This window comes from Euleptes europaea, chromosome 14, assembly GCF_029931775.1.
Source record: "Euleptes europaea isolate rEulEur1 chromosome 14, rEulEur1.hap1, whole genome shotgun sequence".
NCBI lineage: Eukaryota > Metazoa > Chordata > Lepidosauria > Squamata > Sphaerodactylidae > Euleptes > Euleptes europaea.
Window position 1 is genome coordinate 10101122 of NC_079325.1, and position 24179 is coordinate 10125300.

Below are 24179 nucleotides of genomic sequence, written 5' to 3' on the forward strand. Positions count from 1 at the left end.
GCGGGCCGGGGGAAGGAGCCGCCGGTATGCAGCTTCCTCTCCCCTTTCTCCCCATTACACCGGCGCCGAGAACAGCGTTGCTGTGCCTGCTTTTTATCAGGCGCAGCCTCACTGTACTCTATGGGGCGGAAGGCCCCGTTTAACAACAACAACAACAAAAAGCCATGAAAAGGCTTTTTTTGGTTGTTTTTCAGTGTACCACAAATGGCTTTAGGAGGCGGCTCGCCTGCACCTTCTCCCCGCCGTTCCCGTACAACAAATCTCGGAAATGCACGGAAAGGAAATAACATGGGATTCTGATCACCCAATCAGCTTTCATAGCTAAGCAAGGATTTGAACCCAGATCTTCCCAGTCTGACACTGTAACTATTGCACTATACCCATGGCATCTTTCACTGTCTCATCAAACTTCCCACTTAACAGTCCTGCATTCTAGCCATTTTCTGCTTTTCCTTTGCATCACATCTTTGATATTCCCCTCTGTCTCCTACATCTCATCTGCCGATCTCCTTTTAGCCCACGGATCAGACAAAATTTGACCAGTGCAAAACTCAATCAGCGTGACTCAACCCGGAAAGGAGATAGAAGGTGGGGAAAATGCAACTTATAAGCAATTACTGTAGCAGCCTTACAAGAGTGTGCATTTCTTACAAAGGCTGTGTAGTAACTGATAGCAATTTCCAGTAATTAAATACAAATTAACTCCCATAACCAGGGTAGGGAGACATTTATTTATGGCATTATATTTATTAGTGCGCCTTTATTTAAGAATGCCATTGTTGTTTTTGCTAAGTAATTAGAGTTTGCTGAATAATTTCTCTCACGTAGGTATGAATTTTAAGTAGCACAGATATAGTTGGGGCATTGCACAGAAGGATGTGCGTGTGCTGGGAGAGGCTTAACTAGGATATTTCTGCAGTGTCAGACTATAGAAAAGCACAAGTGTCATTGATTTCACAACAGAGCGTGGGGTTGTGGTGCCACAGAGGAGAAACTGAGCAGTTGCATGGGAGGGCAGGCCCAGGAATGGATCCACTATGTGCCAGTGTGGTGTAGTGATTAACAGCAGTGGTTTGGAGCGGTGGACTGTGATCTGGAGAACCAGGTTTGATTCCCCACTCCTCCACATGAGCGGCGGAGGCTAATCTGGTGAACTGGATTTGTTTCCCCACTCCTCCATACGAAGCCAGCTGGGTGACCTTGGGCAAGTCACAGCTCTGTTAGAGCTCTCTCAGCCTCACCTAGCTCACAGGGTGCCTGTTGTGGGGAGGGGAAGGGAAGGTGATTGTAAGCTGGTTTGAGTCTCCCTTAAGTGGTAGAGAAAGTCGGCATATCAAAACCAACTCTTCTCTTCCTCTTCCTCCTCCTCCTCCTTCTCTTCTTCTTCTGCTTTTGGTATAGGGGCTGGTCTGGTGAGCAGCAAGGTTCTCAGTTGAGAACCTAAAATCCCATTGTATAGGGATGCCAGCTCCTTGAGGAAAGCAAAATCATTGGTCCATCAACCTCTATTGGATATTGAAAGTCAAAATGAGCTATCACTACTGCCAAAGTTATACAGTGCAGTGAAATCATGTTCAAGGTTTGCTGCTCATGCCAAATACAGATGAGCTTTCTTCAGAGCTCGCTTTGACGCTATATCTTCTGCCGTTTTAGATGGAAGGTTTCCACATTTGCCTAAGGAGCAAAGGTGCTGCCCATGTTCGCCCAGTGCCTATAATACTGCATTGTGAATTGTACTCTGTTAGAACAAGTACCATTTCCCCTCTGCTAACTCGGTTTAAGCATTGAAACTATTTTTTTTTTTTGGGGGGGGGTTACGGAGTTAGACTTGATTAAATACTTACTTGAAGATAAGGAGGATTCAGTATCTTATGTAATGGCAAAATTCTGTTATCAGGCTATTAAGAAGAGAATCACTGTAACAAGAAAGGTGGTGGGAACTGGGGATCCCCTGGAATTACAGCTCATCTCCAGATTACATGGATCAGTTTCCCTTGGAGGAAATGGATTCTCTGGAGGGTGGACTCTATGGCATTGTACCCCACTGAGGTGCCTGTACCCCCCAGGCTCCACCACCAAATCTCCATGAGTTCCCCAACCTGGATCTGCCAACCCTACCTCCCCCCCGCCAATGGCCAGGGGGGACTTGGCAACCCTACCGCTCCATCGCATGGGTCTCCGAGGTTAATATTGCATGGCAGATTCAACAGACTCCTCTGTATTTTGGCATGCCACCCTGGGATAATTGAAGCCCCTCTGTCAGATTTTGTGTTCCTCCCCATAATAGCCTGGTGAGATCTACACAGCAAAGTTCAATCCCTGGCATCTCCAGTTCAAGGGACTAGGCAGGTAGGTGATGTGAAAGATCTTCTTGAGACCCTGGAGAGCCACTGCAGGTCAGAGTAGACAATACTGACTTTGGTGGACCAAGGGTCTGATTCAGTATAAGGCAGCTTCATGTGTTCATGATTAGGGCTGTCGATTTGGTTCGGCCCGAACTGAAAAACAGCCGAATTTCCCCTGATTCGGCGGCTTTTAGTTCGGGACGAACCAAACTCAAAAATGGCAGGAAAACGGGGGAGCCGAATTCAGCGAGTTCGGGAGTTCATGAATAAATTCGGCAAATTTGGGGCGCAGCAGCATAACCGTCAGTAAGCAGCATTCTCCCCCGGCCAATCGGTGGCCAAGCTGGGTCTCCTTCTGGCCAATCAGTCAGGATTGAGTACTGGAGGAATCAGCTGCTGCGCGGCCCGGCCAGGGAGAGAAAGAGAGAGAAATCCTTGTCGGGTGGGTGGGTGTGCACATTCGCTCCTTTCCGTGGCTGCAGGGGACACATTTTTGGGGGTAGAGACCCCAACCTTTCAGCGGAGCTTCAGACGAGCCTTCTTAAGAGACCCCCAAGTTTTGTAAACGTTGGGTCAGGGGGTCCTAAGATATGGGCTCCACCCCTTTTCTCTCCCTCCTTTTCCATTTCTGTGCCTGCAGGGGGCGCTTTTTTGGGGGTGCAGCCCCCAAACTTTCAGCATAGCTTCAGACAAGCCTTCTTAAGAGACCCCCCCAAGTTTTGTAAAGATGGGTTCAGTGGGGGCAGAAATATGGGCTCCCCCCTTTTCTCTTTCCATGGCTGCAGGGGGCGCATTTTTGGGGGTGTAGCCCCCAAACATTCAGCATAGATTCAGACGAGCCTTCTTAAGAGACCCCCCAAGTTTTGTAAACATTGGGTCAGGGGGTCCCGAGATATGGGCTTTCCCCTTTTCCCTATTGGGATGAATGGATCACCTGATCCTGTATGCATCTCCAGAGCGGCAAATCCAAGGCAAAACCTCCCGTGCTTAAATAGAATTGTATTGGATTACCCAGTCCTCCCAGCTCGTCCTGATGGAACAGAAGGCAGCCACAGTAAGACCCCTTTGGGGGCTTTAATCTATAATTTTTTTCCTGTGTGTGTGTGGGGGGAGAGCAGAGTGTGTGTGTGTGTGGAGAGGGAGCAGTTTCTGTGGGTGGGGGGGGAAGCCAAAGGGGGATTTCGCCCGTTCTGCCTGGGGTGTGTGTGCCCCCTCGAGTCTCTCTCTCCGTGGTTTGAGGGGGGGCTTCAGTTGTGTGTCCTCAGGTTTTCCCTCATTCATAAGATCGGTTAGGTCTATTTCGATGCTTGCTCAAAACTGGTTTTCAAATGGTGACTTAAAGAATGCATTTGCCTGGTCCCGACTCGAGTCCGATGCAAAAGGGGAAATTCCACCCCCTCCTGCTCATTATGCATAGCTAGCTGCTTCTGTCACTTTCCATGGTTTGCAAACTCCCAGGTGTCAGGTGTTGCTTTGCATGGTTGCAAACGTGTTGCTTTGCAGTTGTGTTGCTTTGCAGTTGTGTTGCTTTGCAAACTTCTTCGCACCTGCCCCGCCCTTGCTCCACGCAGCTCAGCTGTTTGTCGGGGCTGGGAGCTTTGTGGGTGGGTGGCAAGCTCTGCTCAGAGATGCACATTAAGGGTGGGGGACCCCTTTCGGGGCCCATATCTCAGCTCCCCCCCCGACCCAATCTTTACAAAACTTGGGGGGTCTTGCAAGAAGGGTCCTTTGAAGCTCCGCTGAAAGTTTGGGACCTCTACTCCCAAAAATGCCCCCCCCCGGAGCCACGGAAAGGCTCAGTTGTGTTTTTAATGGCTTAATTCGGCCGAATGTTTTTCCCAAACTTTGAATTCGCGCCGAATTGCGTGGACCCGAAGCGAGGGAGTTTGGACTTCGGCATATCCCGAATCCAGACGGGCCGAATTTGGCCGAATCCGAACTATACCGAATTTTTTTTTCAACAGCCCTATTCATGATCACTTCAGGGTTTTCCTAGAAGCGACACCATGATGCACACAAGAAATAAAACTCTTCTGCTGCTGCTTTAAGTGGCTGGTAATGGGGCTGCCAGCAAGAGAACCGGAATCTAGGGTTGGCGGCTCTGGGTTGGGAAATATCTGGAAACTTTGGGGATGGAGCCTTAGGAGGGCAGGGTTTGGGGAGGGGAGGGACTTAATGCCATAGAGGCCCCCTTCCAAAGCAGCCGTTTTCTCTTGGTGAACTAACCTCTGTTTCCTGAAGATCAGTTGTAATAGTAGGTGATCTCCAGCTACCACCTGGAGGTTGGCAAACCTACCGGCAGCCATAGCCCAGATCCTTACTCTGAAGGGCCAGTCACTTTCTCCCAGTCTGACACAGTTCCTAGAATTTTTGATACAAATGGGGGTGGAAAACGATATATGCTGCCCTGAGCTATTCGAAGGATGGCTAGTATTTTAAAAACAAAAATCTAGACTGACAGTTCTACCACCAAGGCCACCCCCCTCCCCCATCTTATTCAACCTTCACTGGATCATGCCGGAGGTTGACTTCAAGAGGAAATCTGCCACCAGCTAAGAATTCCATGCGCACGGGCAGCCTAGAAAAGCATCAATTAGCTTGCAAACAATTATTATTATTTTTTGAAATGTCATTTGACGGGGGCCAATAAAACAACACAAGAATCCAAAGCTATTTAGCAGAGCATCTTTTCTGTGCACGGAGCCGTTTTTCGGCGAGGCCTGCAGCCGAGGCCAGCCTCTTGACGCGAAGTGGCAAGTGAAGCAGCAGCGAAATGCCATTTCTCCTGCATACATTAAGCGGGATGTCGCTGAGAGCTGCCCCGTTCCGCTGAATGCCATTTGCCTGGCATTTTCTCTTGCTCTCCGAGTCCTCCTAGGCAGCGATCTCTTCACTGTCACCATTGACGGGGAACCTGGTACCTTGAGTCCAGGCCAGGCGCTTCCAGAATATCAGCCAAAGACTTGTTTTTTATTGAGCGTGAACAAGAAAGCAAATTAAGATAGACCAGGCGCCCTGCCAACCATTTGCTTTCTTTTTTTTTCTTTTGGCATTCCTGTCACACCTGAAAAACAAAGACTTTGAGTGCCAGTTTTTCACTCGGCAGTTCATGCGAATGGCCTCCACATAGGGTTGCCAGCTTCAGATTGGGAAATACCTGGAGATTTTGGGGGAGGAGCCTGAAGAGGGCGGGGTTTGGGGAGGGACTTCACTGCCATAGAGTCCAATGGCAAAAGTGGCCATTTTCTCCAGGGAACTGATTTCTATTGCCTGGAGATCAGTTGTAATAGCTGGAGATCTTCAGCCACAACCTAGAAGTTGGCAACCCTACCTCCACACCAGGTAAGGTAAAGGGGATTCAAAACATCTCTGGGCCTGGTAATGGGAGTTGCTTTTATCCAGTCACATCTATTCAGTGGATGGTCTGCAGCTAGGGTTGGCAGCCTCCAAGTGGGGCCTAGATAACCCCCAGAATTACAACTGATCTCTAGACTGCAGAGATCAGTCCCCCTGAGAAATAGGATTTCCCCCTTCCAAAGTGGCCGTTTTCTCCAGGCGAACTGATCTCTGTCTCCTGGTGATCAGTGGTAATCCCAGGAGATCTCCAGCCACCACCTGGAGGTTGGCAACCCCATTGGGACTTAGGCATGCAGGGGGAAAGGAGATTAAAGGTTGGGCTGTACCACTTTTATGATGCCACCTGACTGTTTCTTTGTGTGAAAGATACATGGAAATGGAAAAGAACTCCCATTGACAGCTCCAAGCTCTTTGCCTACTATTCTGCTTCTTTATTTGGAGGGAGTTTTTAATACAGGGAGTGCATCAAAAATGTGTTCCCCCCCATATGCAACAACAAGTGGTCCAGTCCATTCTACTCTCCTCGGCATTCTACAAACCTTATTTTGCTGCCTCCGTAGACCACATCTTACTTGGAAGATAAGAGGTGATCAACAAACATAGAAGGAAGGAGAGACAAGTTTTCAAATGTTACAGGCATGTGTACTGGGTGCCTGCCACTACCCATATCAGAATCATGTGCGATTCACAATCCTCCCGATACGTGTGGGCAATATGTTTTGTGAACATGGACAGCATGCATATTTGCCATGCCTGTACAGTCTTGGTATGTATGACTATGTGTGTGTAAAGTGCCTTCAAGTCACAGCGGACTTATGGCGACTCCTTTTGGGGTTTTCATGGCAAGAGACTAACAGAGGTGGTTTGCCAGTGCCTTCCTCTGCACAGCAACCCTGGTATTCTTTGGTGGTCTCTCATCCAAATACTAACCAGGGCTGACTCTGCTTAGCTTCTGAGATCTGACGAGATCAGGCTAGCCTGGCCCATCCAGGTCAGGGATGTATGACTACGAACCCTGAAAAATCCAGTAGTCAGGCTGCGCATACCAAGGTCTGTGCAAGGTAGACACATGCATTGCCACTGTTCAGACAACATGGCAATCGTGTATTGTGAGGCTCACAGATAGTACATGCTTCCATTATGTGCAGCTGGTAGACTTTGGGTACACACAACTGTAACAAGTCCTGAAAAGGACTTGTGTGTTGTTTCTTCATAATATTTGGCCTCTTACACCAGGCATAGCAACGTGGAAATCACTATGATTTCTTGCACCATCAAAAACTTGATTTCCCCCCCTTATAGGATTCTTATCATGGACAATAATCTTCCTGGACTGTGGAAAGTCAGGTGATGCTATGGCACCAGTAGCTTCTGGGAGCTGCTGACTTCCTCAGTCTGGACCACTTGAAATTATTATTTTTTTATTAGGAAAAATTGAGGGGGGCAGTACCTGGAGTGGGTGGAGTTTGGGGAATATGTGATAAAACGTCTGGATGACACTCTAGGCCCGTGTTGGCGAACCTATGGCACGCGTGCCGACTCTGGCACGCGTAGCCCTCTCTGCTGGCACGCGCCCGGCCGCCTCCACTCAGCCCCTGGGGAAGCAGCCTTCCTTCCCCTTCCCTTCCCGGGCTGGAGGCGAGGGGCCGAGGCGCGGCTTTGCCTGGCCCCGCGCCACGGGCGGTCCGCAGCGACTACGGATTGGGGGCGGGGACAGCGGGCGAGCCGGCAGCAGTCGCCCTCAGGGCCCGCCCGCCCGCCCGCCCGCTGCAAAAGGCCCCTGAAGGCCGGGCCGCCACCTGCGGCGCCTCCCCCGCTTGGCCAAGAGGAGCCGCCGCCGCCGCCCCGGTTCTGCCCAGCCGAGCGGCCTGTGAAGCGGAGCCGGGGAGCGGGAGCGGCCCGTGCGGTGGGGGGGGGCGTGCTGCGGTGGCGGCCGGCGGGATTTGCGCCCAAGCAGCCCCCGGAGCCTCTGGCCCAGCCTGGGCTCCGCTGCAGCTGCCAGAGAAACGCAGCGGAGCACGGCCCTCTCTGAAGCCGCAGCGTGCAGGAACGCTGCGGCCCCTTTAAATCCCCTCTCGCCATCGGCAAGAGGAGGCGGGAGGCGGGAGGGAGGAAGACGCTTCCCCCAAGCCGGGAAGGCGAAGCGTCCCTGCACGCCGCGCGGCACAGGGGTTGAAACCTCTCTCGGCCGCCGCAGAGAGAGAGAGGGAGGGAGGGAGGGAGGGAGGGAGGGGAGGGGGGGGGAAGAAGAGGAAAAAGCCAATCGCTCCCTCCCGGGGCCGGAGCATCCGCGTGGGAGCCGATCAGGTGGAGGACTTTTGTGGACTTGGGGGGGGGGGAGAGGTGGGAAAGCTGAAGCCCGGTCGCAGGGAGCCGGCTGTGTGTGAAGGCTTTTCTCTCTTTTCTTCCTTTTTCAGTCACTCTCCTATTCTTTCTCTCCTCTTTCCCCTTCTCTTTCCCCGTCTCTTTCCCCTTCTCTTTCTCCTTCCCCTTCTCTTTCTCTTTCCCCTTCTCTTTCTCTTTCCCCTTCTCTTTCTCTTTCTTTCCCCTTCTCTTTCTTTCCCCTTCTCTTTCTCTTTCTCTTTCCCCTTCTCTTTCTCTTTCCCCTTCTCTTTCTCCTTCCCCTTCCCCTTCTCTTTCTTTCCCCTTCTCTTTCTTTCCCCTTCTCTTTCCCCTTCTCTTTCTCTTTCCCCTTCTCTTTCTCTTTCCCCTTCCCCTTCTCTTTCTCCTTCCCCTTCCCCTTCTCTTTCCCCTTCTCTTTCTCTTTCCCCTTCTCTTTCTCTTTCCCCTTCTCTCTCTCTCTCTCTCTCTCTCTCTCTCTCTCTCTCTTTCCCCTTCTCTCTCTCTCTCTCTCTCTCTTTCCCCTTCTCTCTCTCTCTCTCTTTCCCTCTCTCTCTCTCTCTTTCCCCTTCTCTCTCTCTCTTTCCCCTTCTCTCTCTCTCTTTCCCCTTCTCTCTCTCTCTTTCCCCTTCTCTCTCTCTCTCTTTCCCTCTCTTTCCCTCTCTCTCCCTCCCTCCCCCCTCTCCCTCCCTCCCCCCCTCCCCCTCCCCCCTCTCTCTCCTTTCCATGCTTCCTTTCTGCCTTCTTTCTGTCCTTCATTCTTTCCTTCCTTCCTTCTTTCTGTCCTTCATTCCTTCCTTCCTTCTATCTGTCCTCCTTTCTTCCCTTCCTTCTTCCTTTCCGTCCTTCTTTCCTTCCTTCTTTCTGTCCTTCATTCCTTCCTTCCTTCTTTCCTTACTTCTTTCTGTCCTTCCTTCTTTCCTTCTTTCTGTCCTTCCTTCTTTCCTTCTTTCTTTCCTTCCTTCCTTCTTTCCTTCCTTGCAGATCGACCGCAGGCTGCAAGCTGCGCCCCCCTGGCACCTTGGTTGCCTGGGCCCACCGCTGGCTGCCTTCCCACCTGGGAGGAGGGGGAAGACCTGGGGGAGCTGAGACACCCTCCAAGCCTTCTCTGCATACCCTCCCCTAAGGTTGCCAACCTCCAGGTGGTGGCTGGAGATCTCCTGCTATTACAACTGATCTCCAGCCAATAGAGATCAGTTCCCCTGGAGAAAATGGCCACTTTGGCCATTGGGCTCTATGGCTGTGCAGTCTTCCTCCCCAAACCCCGCCCTCCTCAGGCTTCACCCCCAAAACCTCCCGCCAGTGGTGAAGAGGACCTGTCAACCCTAGCTTCCCCCCCACACACACACACACCAGGAGATCTACGCCCGGTATGGCCCCCGAACGATGTTATAAATATGCAAATGGCCCTTGGCAGAAAAAAGGTTCCCCACCCCTGTTCTAAACTAAAACCTCAGTATTCAGGTTAAATTGCCGCATTGGCACTTGGCGATAAATAAGTGGGTTTTGGGTTGCAGTTTGGGCACTCGGTCTCTAAAAGGTTCGCCATCACTGCTCTAGGCTGCCTCCCCTAGTCTCTGTGGTCTTCACCATAGAAACTAGGGGAAATTCCTAGAGTGTCACTATAGGGAGGCCATTCGTCTCCTGCTTTTCAATACCTTGGAGGCAGGAAATTTGGGCTGGGGAGGGTTAGATGGGTAAATCAATCGCCTTTGATGGGTAAATGGGAGGGAGGGGAGGGTTAGAATAGTAATCCTTGTTATTGTACAATGACAACAAATGCTTCTTCTTGGACCAGTTTAACTGGTTTCCAAAGTAAAATGAACATAGATACCATTTTTTGAAGAAGAAAAAAAGAATCTTAAAAAAAATCTCCAGAATAAAGTGTTTCTTCCCACAGGCATTTGAAATTAATCAATTTGTTCATAAGTATGGTAGACCCCAGTTTCCACATCCGTTCTTCTCTTGAGGGAACTCATTTTCTGTTTCCAGTATTTTGCTATCAAAATCTGTACTGTCAGTTAATAAATTTGCTGCCCAAGATCTATGTTCTTCCCTTAAAGGATTCTTCCGGTAACATCAATAAAATTATCATGGGTCTCAGTGGTATTCCATAACCAATAATATCCTGTAGGGTTATATTGTATTCTTCTTAAAATCCTGAACAACCTTTCAATACCACCGTGTGTATGTAGAAAATCATTAGCTATGTGATTACTTCTCTAACAGCTACCCATACTGGTTCTATACATTCTTTATATATTCGTTGGTGTCAAATCCCATTGATAAAGTAGTTTGTTTACAAAATTGTCTCGAATTTGCATTTAATGAACATCCAGGTGATGCCTTATAAATCTTAGTCCACTGGGCCGTAGAGATCCTGAATTGTAAGTTTCCCTCTATTTGGACATATTAGTTCTTGGAGCCATAAAACGCTAAGAGCGATGAGAAAGATAAACAGTGAGCTTTATTCGGGATCGATCAACTCTGTCTCATATCTTACCCTGCCTCCAAGGAGCTCAGGAGAGTGCATATTAGTGGTTTCCAAACTTTTTTGGCCACTGCCCACTTGGTTCCATAAACTCATCCCCAGTGCCCTCTACCCTATACACAGTATTATTCATAGAATCATAGAGTTGGAAAGTACCACCAGGGTCATCTAGTCCAACCCCCTGCCCAATGCAGGAAATTCACAACTACCTCCCCCACACACCCCCAGTGACCCCTACTCCATGCCCAGAAGTTGACCAAGATGCCCGCCCTCTCATGAGCTGCCTAAGGTCATAGAATCAGCATTGCTGACAGATGGCCATCTAGCCCCTGCTTAAAAACCTCCGAGGAAGGAGAGTTCACCATCTCCCGAGGAAGCCTGTTCCACTGAGGAACCGCTCTAATCATTAGAAAATTCTTTCTAATGTCTAGACAGAAACTCTTTTGATTTAATTTCAACCTGCTGGTTCTGGTCTGACCTTCTGGGGCAACAGAAAACAACTCAGCACCATCCTCTATATGACAGCCCTTCAAGTACTTGAGGACAGTTATCATATCACCTCTCAGTCTTCTCCTCTTCAGGCTAAACATACCCAACTCCTTCAACCTTTCCTCATAGGACTTGGTCAAAATAGTGGTCTGCATGATTTGCTAAGGAATAATAAAATTCAAAATAGTCACGATTCATTGCACACAAGTTCGAAATCATATTAAAACTTTTTTTAGTTTAATTTATTCAACAGCATCGATGAACTTGATCCAGAGATACCAGCTATTCTAAGTTTTGGAAAACAACAACAAAAACCTCTGATAGTTTCCACCAGATATCAGAACTATGTGGAGGCAGAAACTTGGAGTGCCATTTGCCAGCATGGCGCCAAAGCTTGGTCTATTGCAAACAAGTGAACAACACGGTAGAAGAGGCCCTCCTCCAGCGCCCCCTGCCACCCCTTTGCCTCTTAGTGTCCCCCTAGGTAATCCCCCCGCCCCCCAGGGGGCAGCACCACCCACTTTGGGAACCACTGGTGTATATGGTTGTCCTCTCCTCTATCATTAACACAACAACCCTGTGAGGTTGGTTAAAGTGACTGGCCCAAGATCACCTGGCGACCTTTACATCTATGTGCAGATTTGAACTCTGGCCTGTGCAGCCCTACTCTGACATGTAAATTTATTATGCATCCTGTTATTTATCTTATTTATCCAGTATGTTGATACTGGATAAACAGAGCGGTTCCTCAGGCTTCCTTGGGAGGTGGTGAGCTCTCCTTCTCTGGAGGTTTTTAAGCAGGGGCTATATGACCCAGCAATGCTGATTCTATGACAGTAGGCAGTTCATGAGAGGGAGGGCATCTTGGTCAACTTCTGGGCATGGAGTAGGGGTGACTGGGTGTGTGGGGGGGGGAGGTAGTTGTGAATTTCCTGCATTGTGCAGCAGGTTGGACTAGATGACCCTGGGAGTCCCTTCCAACTCTGTGATTCTATGATTCATTCTGTCCATCTAAATTTCATCATCTATCATAATATCTGAGTGTGGGGTATGGGGGAGGAAAATACAGGAGTAGGGCTCCATAGTGGAGCTCATAGAAAGGCATGACATTCCCCTTGGGGTTTCTGTTGGGGGGGGGTGACCCATCTAGTGTCAGTGGAAAGCAGGACAGGTTATGCCCCCCCACCCCCAATAGAGTCCTTAAGGACAGGCTTTTACCCCCCCCCCCCCCATAACAAATACCGGTTGAAACATTTTGCAAATGAAAGGAAAGAATCTATGTATTCATTTATTACAAAACTATATCTTGCTCTTCACCCAGTGGCTTCGGAGGCAACTTCCAATCAATAAAATATCATTGAGAATATAAAATAACTAAAACCACAGCTGGAAGTCACATTAAAATCACACATTGCTTATTAAAAGCTGACAAGCAATAAAATAGAAAGGCGGCCTGTGCTGAGTGGAACTCAAGCCAAAGTTTTAACCTGGTACTTTAAAATTAGGTAGGCTGGATGCCAACCTAATTACACAATTTTAAGGTTGACAGTGAAGAAGTTGGAATTGTGAATTTTTTTTCTATTTTGTGGTTCCGTCATCAACCCAAAGGGAGACTGCAACCAAGAAATCAGAAGGAGACTGGGAAGGGCAGCCAAGAAGATGTATTCTGTCTGCATAGATCCTCCCCTATGTCTTCATGCCGTCGCTCCAGCGTTCCATTTCTTTGTTGTGCAAGAGATGGAAACAAGGAACTTTTATGGGTATGCTTATAGATCAACCCATCTAAGGCTGGGCATTGTCTTAATCAGGAAAATGAATAACCCTGGCCTCCACGTTTCCCCAGGTCTGTCTTCGGAACCACGCCTGTGTTGCATAATTCTGTACACTGTGTCTGGAACTCTATAGCATTTCAAAGTTGGGGATTTTTCACTGCTGCTGTTTGAACTGAAATGTGCCAGAGTATCAAACATCATCCATCGTTTCCTTTTCTGTGTGCTTCAAAGTGAAGCCAGTCCAGCAAGAATCTTTAACAGAGGGGTAAATGTATGCCAGCGTGGTATAGGGATTAAGAGCAGTGGACTCTAATCTGGAGAACCGGGTTTGATTCCCTGCTCCTCTACATGAGTTGTGGACTCTAATCTGGTGAACTGGTTTGTTTCCCCACTCCTATACATGACGCCTGTTAGGTGAGGTTGGGCTAGTCACAATTCTCTCTCAGCCCCACCTACCTCACAGGGTGACTGTTGTGGGGAGGGGAAGGGAAGGTGATTTTAAGCCAGTTTGATTCTCCTTAAAAGGTAGACAAAGTCGGCATATAAAAACCAACTCTTCTTCTTCTCCTCCTTCCTCCTCCTCCTTTGTTTAATCCTTCCAAGTTTATGTATGTGTTTACTTCATTTATACCCCACCTTTCTCAACCATGAAGACTCAAAGCAGCTTACATCATTCTCCTTGTCTCTGTGTTATCCTTCCAACAACCCTGTGAGGTAGGTTAGGCCGAGAGTGTGTGAGTGGCCAAAGGTCACCCAGCAAGCTTCCATGGCAGAGTGGAAATTCGAACCTGGGCCTCCCAGATCCTAGAACCACTACACCAGACTGGTTCTCTCTGCCAGTACACTGCCAGGAAACGTTGCAATATGCTCATATAAGTATTTATTCACATACTAAACTTCTTTACTTTTACGCTGCATAGCTTTGGATGGATTTTGTGGTCGTGAGTACAGAGCATCCGTTCTGCAGAAAGTCTGCGCCCCCCCTTCCTTCAAGCTTCTGATTAAAACATAATATATTTTAAAGATTAATTGAAGAGGCTTTAGAAACTGGGGGCTGTCCATACATTTTTAATATTGATTGATATTATTATATAAGATTCAGCCCAGGCTGTTCTCATCCAGGCCTTCCCCTCGGCACAGAGACGCCACACTGATCTGCAAAGGACGTGACTTAGTTATTTATAACCTCTAAATGCTGCTCCAGTGGGCGCTTAGGGGAAGCATTGGCTCTGGGCTGGCGCACCGGATTGCCCCACCCAAGCAGGTAAGAGTGGAAGTGCGCAGAATGCAGATGAGACCATATTTTGCAAGCTTGCTGGTTCGATTCAACAGCCCCTGTTTTTACTGAATCTCTCCCCTGTGCATTTTTATTTTCTTAACAGATTGGTTCCCGACGCCAAAATCTTCCTTTAAAAATGTGCAAATCTTTCAAAATTATTTGCTGCAAATACGTGGCACAAAAGAGCCGGGAGAAACATCAGTGCAGCCACAAAAATGAGAAGAACTGAACCGAGTTATAGCGTGCAACACGAAAAGGAAAATGGGCAAATCAGCTCATCCCAATTGAAGTCTGAAGCATTTCTGCATCTCAGACTTCTTATAGCCCTCCTTTTTTTCCCCTTTAGGGATGCCTATTAGAGGCAAATTTCACTCTTGCAATTTATAAGATTCATTTTTGGCATGTTAAAGTGAACCCAGCCGTGTGTTTCTGTGTGAGTTGCTGTTCTGGGTTGTGGCCACTGATATTCCACAATCCTGGAGAAATGATTCATAAAGAGATATAACGGGCAGCCTCCTCTCAAAGTGCAGCATTGGGATGGTCCAGTAACACCTGATGCACAGATGGAATACGGCCAGAACGGTGACCCATACAGAGATGCAGCAGGCAGAGAGCTCTCAGGATGGGTGTTCTGACCTTGTTTGAACTTTGAGATTTAAGTTGTTTCTCACAAAACATCAATGGGCCTGGCAGCAGGGGTGCCCCAAGGCATCCTAGATGGTGATCACCCCTCTGCTCAACCCCTTACCACTTGCTTTCCTTCTCCACTCCCTTTACCATAGTGTCTGCCCTTTCCTCCAATGGAGACCAGATGCAATTCCAGGAGCCAGCGTGGTGTAGTGGTTAAGAGTGGTGGACTCTATAATCTGGAGAACCAGGTTTGATTTCCTATTCCTCCATATCAGCGGAGGACTCTAATATGGTGAACCAGGTTGGTTTCCCCACTCCTCCACATAAAGCCTGCTGGGTGACCTTGGGCCAGGCACAGTTCTCTCTGGACTCTCTCAGCCCCACCTACCTCACAAGGGGTCTGTTGTGGGAAGGGAAGGCGATTGTAAGCCGCTTTGAGACTCCTTAAAGGCAGAGAAAAAGCAGGGTATAAAAACCAACGTTCTTCTTCAGGAGATCTTTGGGCCCTCCTTGGAGGTTGGCAAATGTAGTGGCCTGGCAATGCCCTCGCTCCTACCTTCCTTGCAGCAAAGCAGGGATCCACTGTCCACCCTTCCTCACCTTTCAGCATGGCTGCAGTGTGGCAGGGGAGGGAGAAGGGGGGCTGGACTGAGCTCTCCCTGCGCCCCCAATGGAGGGAGTAGTGGTGCCAGCTTTAGGCTGGGAAATACCTGGAGATTTGGGGGTGGAGCCTAGGGAGCGCAGGGTCTGGGGAGGGGAGGGACCTCAGCAGGGTACAATATTATATAGTCCACCCTCCAGAGCAGCCATTTGCTCCAGGCGAACTGATAGTGGTCGCCTGGAGATCAATTGTAATAGTGGGAGATCTCTAGGCACCACCTGTTGGTTGGCAACCCTAGGGGATAGGGAAGACAAGACAAGGATGGGCCTGATGGGGTGTGTGCAAAGGGGTAGTTAGTGCCCCTCCACCACTGGTGCCCTGGACAATCAATCGCCTAGCGCCACCTGGTGGACAGTCTAGTCCTGCCATATTCTTCAGGAATTGCTTGCCCACCTCATCTACCCATTCAAACTTTGCCTCAACCACAAATTGATGAGAAGGTCTTAGGAGGAAAATTGATTTGCAAAGGTCCCCTTCCCCCATTCTTACATACCTATGGAGTGTGGGCTAATGAATCAGTGCAATAAGTCACAATCAGGTGGCTTTGAAGAGATGAACTATTCCCCACACACTGAAATAAAAAGTAACGTACACATTAACTGTGCACTCAATATGAAATGAATAATTAGTGACAGATTACTGGTTCCCCTCTCCAATCAACATGAGCAGGCATGAACTGAAATCTTAGAAGAAGCCATCAAGTATTGGGGGGGGGGGGCGGGGGGCAGCAGATGGAAATTTCAACCCAGGGCCTAGAGTCCCTGAGAACAAATAGCCAGACCTCGCCTCCCATTTATCTATCTGGGGTGGGGAATTTCCCGACCCAAGGAATTGAGAAGTGGGAGGGGAAAAGTTGGCATCTATATAGTAACACTCTAGGAATTTCATCTAATCTCTACAGTAAAGACAGTAGAGACTAGAGGCAGCCTAGAACGTTAGCCAGAAGTTATGTCACATCCTCTCCCCAGGCACCACCCACCCACCAAATTTCACAGTATTTACTGAGACAGTGCTGGGAACCCTGGCCCAGATCCATGTTTCGGGGCCAAACCCTAACAACCTCATCTCTCTTGCTTTCCTCTCTATTTGATGGTTGGCCACTGTGTGAACAGGCCACCTGGTTGGCCACTGTGTGAACAGACTACTGAACTTGATGGACCTTGGTCTGATCCAGCATGGCCTATCTTATGTTCTTTTGTTCCCTCCCTCCCTCCCTCCCTCCCTCCCTCCCTTCCTTCCTTCCTTCCTTCCTTCCTTCCTTCCTTCCTTCCTTCCTTCCTTCCTTCCTTCCTTCCTATTCTCTCCAGGATCAGAGAAGCATGCCTATTAGGTGCTGTGGAACACAGGCAGGACAATACTGTTGCAGTGGTCTTGTTTGTGGGCTTCCTAGAGACACCTGGTTTGGCCACTGTGTGAACAGACTGCTGGACTTAGTGGACCTTGGTGTGATCCAGCATGGCCTTTCTTATGTCCTTATTGCTTCTGCTGTCACCTCCAGCACTGCACAGACAGCTCCTGTTTCTTCTTCTTTCATTAATTTTATTTTGCTCTGGCTATTGACATGGGAGGAATATTAGTCAGACTTGGATGCCTTGATGCTAACAGGCTGGAGTTGATAGGTGTTTTTCATTTACAATTTAAACAGAGCTTCGGCCGCTCTGCCTCTGAGTCCCAAGAGGAGGCTGCAGTTTGCTGCCGAAGCATAATTCTTCAAATTGCATTTATTTTTGCAGGCATCGTGAAAGGGGAAAGGAAACCAGAGCTGCATTCAATTAGACAATTTGATCAAAATAGATCTGTCAGGATAACGTTCCTGTGAGGGAATCAAGTGGAACAGGAAAATGAGTGTTGTTGGAATTAAATCTGATCATTTATTTATTAAATCTAATATATCTGCATGTGTATTTTTTTTTAAATTAAATGGAAATTAGCTGTGTTTTGCAAAGCCAGTAGGGGAGTCTCATAGGCCGTTCAGATTTGTCGCTCAGCCTTTCATTGATGACTTCTCCTTAGCCTCATTGTCCTTATCATCTGGTCAGAGCTCTTGAATAAATTGTGAGGCGTCCTCAAACAGGTTTGCCACATGAACACATGAGGTCGCCTTCTACTGAGATGGACTGTTAGTCTATCAAGGTTGGTATTTGTCTACTCTGATAGGAAGAAAGCAGATTCCTTTGAAATGTGGTGTTGGAGAAGAGTGTTACGTATGCCGTAGACTGCCAAAATATAAAAATTAAAAAAATCAGTGGGTTATAGATAGATCAAATCAAGCCTGAACTGACCCTGGAAGCTAAAATGACTAAACTGAGGCTGTCGTACTTTGGTCACATTATGAGAAGACAAGAGTCACTGGACAAGACAATCATGCTAGGAAAAGTTGAAGGCAGTAGAAAAAGAGGAAGACCCAACAAGAGATGGATTGACTCTCTAAAGGAAGCCACGGCCCTCCGTTTGCAAGACCTGAGCAAGGCTGTTAAAGATAGGATGTTTTGGAGGACATTGATTCATAGGGTCGCTATGAGTTGGAAGCGACTTGACGGCACTTAACACACACACATTGTCTACTCAGACTGGCAGAGGCTCTCCCGAGTATCAGGTGGAGGTCTTTCACATCACCTACAACCTGATCCCTTTTAAACTGCAGATGACAAGGATTGATCCTGGGCCCTTCTGCATGCAAAGCAGGTGCCCTACCGTTGAGCCACAGCCCCTCCCTTGCCAACTTTTTAACTACTCTCAGCAGTTCTGCTTTCAGCCATGGAGTAATCTTCAGACATTAAGAGGTAACTGTGTGCATTTCTGGGCCATGAAGAAATTGACTTGATGATTCCTACAGATGGAGCTATAGAATAGCAGGCCAGACTAGTTTCCCCCTTTCATGGGTGTCCATGGGAGGAGCGATGGGGTGCTTGACCCCCCCATTTTAAATTCAGAAGAAGAAGAGTTAGTGCCGACTTTCTCTACCACTTAAGGGAGAATCAAATCGGGTTTCAATCACCTTCCATTCCCCTCCCCACAACAGACACCCTGTGAAGTAGGTGGGGCTGAGAGAGCTGTAAGAGAGCTGTTATTAGCCCAATGTCACCCAGCTGGCTTCATACGTAGGAGTGGGGAAACCAACCTGGTTAACCAGATTAGTGTCCACAGCTCATGTGGAGGAGCGGTGAATCAAACCCGGTTCTCCAGATCAGAGTCCACTGCTCCAAAACACCGCTGTTAACCACTACACCATACTTATATTTTAATGTATCTTGGCACATATACACTTGCACATAGTCAGCAAAAGATGCAGAATGATCTCCAGGGTCGTAGACCACACCTAGAGAGGAAATAACAGTCTCTTGCTGCCTGATCCGGGACTCTTTGTGCTGTTCTGGAGGCTCCAAGGAATGCTGCTGCTTCCGTTCCCTTGATGCATCCTGTGCAAATTTTACAAGATGTGGATAAAGCAGATACTCTGCAAAAAAAAAAAAAAAAATGAAAAAAAAGTGAAATGCAGCCTTAGTGGAATGGCTTTAATCTGTCTTGGAGTCCTGTTGTAAATCTGTCATGGTTAAATGGACAAAGGAAAGTGTTTTCTGGTTGCAGGATAGTTCTGAAGTGTATAATCCCATACGATGCCCGAAAATGCCCACAGGCACAGCCTAGCGTTGTTTCTCTTTAGCACCATGCCATGGCCAGGTGAGTCGCTGATGGTATATAGGCGACAGTCAAGTTAGGTAATCCACAGTTACAATTAAAAGGCATCCCCCCCCCCTAGAATTATTTCTGTGGACAGGTTTCCCCCTTCCAATCAGTTGGCAATGTGAGTTTGAGAGGAGGAGAAGAAGAGTTGGTTTTTATATGGCGACTTTCTCTACCACTTAAGGCAGAATCAAACCTGCATACAGTCTTCCCTTCCCCTTTCCACAACAGACACCATGTGAGGTAGGTGGGGCTGAGAAAGCTCTTAATAGAACTGTGACTGGCCCAAGGTCACCCAGCTGGCTTCATGTGTAGGAGTGGGAAAACCAACCTGGTTCACCAGATCAGCCTCCGCTGCTCATGTGGAGGAGTGGGGAATCAAACCCGGTTCTCCAGATCAGAGTCCTCTTCTCTTAACCACTACACCACGATGGCTGTAATGTGGGTTTGAGATAATGTGGGCTTGATATAAGCTCCCTTTCTTCCCCACTATATGAAGGCTTGTGTGTGTGTGTAAAGTACTGTCAAGTGACACTTGACTTACGGCAACCCCGTACAGTTTTCAAGGCAAGAGACGTTTGGAGGTGGTTTGCCATTGCCTGCCCCCGCGTGGGCTGAGAGAGTTCGGAGAGAGCTATGGCTGGCCCAAGGGACACCCAGCAGGCTTCATGTGGAGGAGTGGGGAATCGAACCTGGCTCTCCAGATTAGAGTCCGCCGCTCTTAACCACTACGCCACACAGGCTCTCATATTAGGTCTTACCATTACACAAACAAAAAATTCTAGGTAGATCAAATTGCAGCACTTTCACGGAGCTCGGGTACCGGGAAGGCCTGCAGACATCAAAACAGTGTCCTCTGTGCTCGGGGAGGTGATAGGAGCTGTCTCATTGATCTCCACACCGTCTGGCCAATTATGACGTCTGCATGCATATACATGAACACACACATTTGCACTGGAGATTCTCTGCAAATGACACCGTGCAAGGGAGCTATTGTGGCAGCACCCCTAGTCTCCTGCCTGGTCTTCGCTATGCCGCACTTCACTTTTTTCTCCCTCTCTATATTGATAAACTAGAGCAGCAGATTGACTCTGTGGAGCATCCCCCCCCCCCTTGAGCCTCTGTCCTCTCTGCCGTTGTCGCCTGCAGCCGTATCACTTCATCATGTGGCTCCTTCTTCACATTTCACCAAGCAAAATAGGGTTGTTGTGGATCACTGTCTGGCGGAAAGAAATTGGTTTATCTGTGAAGGATGCGAGGTGTGCATGCTGCTGAGGGAGGCCACTGTCTCAGATGGCGTTGAGACACAACAACATCCACTTTGAGAAACTCATGGAAGTCTAGGAGCCACAAAGGTGGGGGAGGGGCCATGGCTTAGTGGTAGAGCCCCTGCTTGGCATGCAGAAGGTCCCAGGTTCAATCCCCAGCATCTCCAGTTAAAGGGACTAGGCAAGTAGGTGATGTGAAAGGATCTTAAGGAATTCTGCAGGGCCTGTAAAACAGAGCTATGCCGCCAGTCCTATAATTGAGGACAGCCGCATGACGGTCCATCATTACTAGCCTCCTCATCCCCTCCCACTCTTGAAACTGGTGGGGGGTTGAACTGCTGATCCTATTACATGGTGGCACTTAGGTAAATTTATGGCCACCTGCATATAAGTGTTTTATTGAGATTATTGTTTAAATGATGTTAATTATTTTATGTATTTTAAATTGTTACCCACCCTGAGCCTGGCTTGCTGGGGATGTGGACGGGTTATAAATTTGAAAAAAATAAATAAAGACCCCTGCCCGAGACCCTGGAGAGCTGCTGCCGGTCTGAGTAGACAATACTGACTTCGATGGTCAAAGAGTCTGATTCAGTATAAGGCAGCTTCATGTGTTCATGTGCACAGGCTCTTGTAATGCATAAGGAGCCAAGAGCACTATATGTTCATTGTTTTGCCCATGTTGTGATTAGGGTCGTGCAAAAAAAAAAAAAGAGAGAGAGAGAGAGAGGTAAATTTTGGGTTTGGGTTTATTGGGCCAAAAGTGTTTAAACATTTTCAGCAGGCAGAGAACTTTTGCCCCACTAGGTGGATGTTAGAGAAGCTTCCTTACAGTCAGTGGATTCAAATTATAGGGAGTTGATTCAGTTCTTTGAGAATGTATCATAGGCAAAGCCCTGCTGGATCAGACCAAGGCCCATCAAGTCCAACAGTCTGTTCACACAGTAGCCAACCAGGCGCCTCCAGGAAGCCCACAAACAAGACGACTGCAGCAGCACCATCCTGCCTGTGTTCAACTGCACTTACTATAATAGGCATGCTCTTCTGATACTAGAGAGAATAGGTATCCATCATGACTAGTATTAATTTTACTAGGAGTCATGGATAGCCCTATCCTCCATGAACATGTCCACTCCCCTCTTAAAACCTTCTGAGCAGAGATTTTGGGGAGGTGAGAATGAGGAACTGGGGCAAATAGTGGTAACAAGGCAGGAAGTCCTAGAACACCTAGACAAACTGCAAACTAACAAGTCACAGGGACCAGATGGTATTCACCCTAGAGTTCTTCAAGAACTCAAATGGGAAATTGCTGAACTCCTAACAAAGATATGTAACATGTCCCTTAGATCAACCTCTGTACCAGAGGACTGGAGAATGGCCAATGTAACACCCATTTATAAAAAAAGGTTCCAGAGGGGATACATGAAATTACAGGCCAGTTAGCTTAACGTCTGTTCCAGGTAAATTAATGGAAAGCATGATTAAAGATAGAATTGTCAAGCATAGAAGGGCAAGGCAAATTAATGGAAAGCATGATTAAAGATAGAATTGTCAAGCATAGAAGGGCAAGGCCTGCTGAGCAAAACCCAACATGGCTTCTGTAAAGGTAGGTGTCAGTAAACATGAGGACAGGAATGAGCCTGTGGACATTGTGCATTTGGATTTCCAAAAGGCTTTTGACAAAGCCCCCCACCAAAGACTGCTAAGCAAACTTCATAGTCATGGGATAAGAGGACAAGTCCGCTTATGGATTGCGTTCCATCTCCCCCCAAAAAACTACGCCAAGTAGCAAAAATCCCAGATGCAGTGGATATCCATAATTCCTTACTTTTGAAAGTGGGGGAAATCACATGTTTACTGCTGCAAAGATTTATGCCCAGTGTTGGAGCAGTTGCAGGGAGTTCTATCATAGCTGTAAAACTGTAGGTTTCCATTTCATTTATTGGGTTTTCTGGACACAGCCGACTTTCCTATGCCGACAGACTGTCTTTTCCACCCTGACTTGACCAGGTTTTTGAGAGAGTTAATCATTTACCTTTCCGGAGAGAGTGAAAGGGACAAAGGAGGAGAGGAGGGGGAATAAGGGAAGAGGGCAAGGGTTAAAAGGAGGGAAAGGCTGGAAAGTGGAATTGATGAGCAGTTTGTAGCTTTCATTGTCTCAATTTCTTTCCATTTCTTCCCCGAGTACATTTGCTGCCACAAAGGAGAGCTGCAATTCTGTGGGTTTCTTTCTCTCGTACTCATTAACTCCCATGTCCTCACGCCGCTGGTGAGACCGCAAAGTTCATCCCCACAAAAGGATTATAAGAAACAAACATCCAGAGCATTTAGAAAGGTCAGGTCTCTCGCGTGCCCAAGCCACAGCAAAGCGTCCCGGCTAGTATGTTCAGGCTGCGTGCATGCTGCTGTGGGTCACACAGAGAAGGTCGCGTGGTGCCGATTGATTTCACCTCTGGTCTCTTTAAAAAAAAAAAAACAGGATATTACAAATGACCATGATATTTCACTCCTGTTATAGAAACTGTGCATTCACGGTTTGGGATCTGTGTCCTGAATGGGCCGCAGCTTTGGATTTGCAGGGGATGATTAGATATATGAGCAGTTTTAGATCTTTTACGCATGGCTGTTTCACTCGCTGTCACCCCTCCAAGGACTTTGGGTCTTCGTGTTGATTATGCATGCTGTTTTTGACTGTAAGAGATCACCTCATGCTCCCCCTGCATTTCCCACGCATTTTCAGATTTGGAATAAAACAAGCCTCTGAAAACGCGGGCAAAACACGGAGAAATGCAGGGGGAGAGTGGGGTTGGAAAAGGCATGCAGAATCAACACAAAGACCCAAAGTCGTCAGAGGAGTGGCGGCGAGTGAAACAGCCATGCATAAAAGACCTTGCTCTTCAGCTATTTGTGCATGAAATGTGCAAACCTTTATTCTTTCTTTATTTAACAATCCAGTGACCCAGCAGTCTTGGACAGAACCAGTCGTACAAATATCAGCCTCTGTTTCCATCCTCACATAGAAGCCACTGCTACTAGAAATTTATCCACAACATGGAGCCCTTTATTGTAGTTAGTGAATTACGCAAAATTCAGATCAGCAAGGTTGATCATGTTTTTTTTTTTATTCTGCCGTATTTCAGTCCTTTATCGATTGGTTTTATACTGTTTCAAATGTTGATTGTGAGCAATCCCGTGGGCCCTGTATAGGACGGAAGAGCAGGATATCAGGGTTTTTAATTAAAACAAATAAGCAGACTGCAGTGTTCGCTTTTGAATGGGAAGCATGATGCACAGTGAAGCCTGGATACTGGAATGCATGCAGTGCACAGCAATGCTTTGGACCTGCACTGTGAGCGCCGTGTGTCTGGGTTTTTTTGCGGCTAAATGTTCTAGATGGGTGAATCCAGCATGCCTTCCAAAAGGTTCACAAGTGAAAACAGGGACATGCTTGTAGACTCCCCCATTCTCATGCCAAGGATCGCTGCCCAAGCCCTCAGTTACACATTGCAGAAGGTGTGACTCCATGTGTCACATGCTGCTTTCATTTGCTTTGCCATAGCCTGTCCTTGCAATAGCCAGCGTGGTGTAGTAGTTAAGAGTGGTGGACTGGAGAACCAGGTTTGATTCCCCACTCCTCCACATACGCGGCGGAGGCTAATCTGTTGAACTGGGATGGTTTCGCCACTCCTCCACATGAAGCCTGCTGGGTGACCTTGGGCTAGTCACAGTTCTCTCTGAACTCTCTCAGCCACACCTACCTCACAAGGTGTCTGTTGTGGGGAGAAGAAGGGAAGGTGATTGTAAGCCATTTTGAAACTCCTTAAAGGTAGAGAAAATCAGGGCAAGGAGGAAGAAGAAGAGGA

The 24179-nt window shown here is 47.9% G+C and overlaps 1 protein-coding gene across 3 annotated transcripts in view; it reads left to right on the top strand.

Moving 5' to 3' along the window:
- The window catches only part of OPCML (opioid binding protein/cell adhesion molecule like), a 911865-nt gene that overhangs the window by 529913 nt on the left and 357773 nt on the right, over positions 1-24179 (top strand). The gene's annotated exons all lie outside the window — the stretch shown is intronic.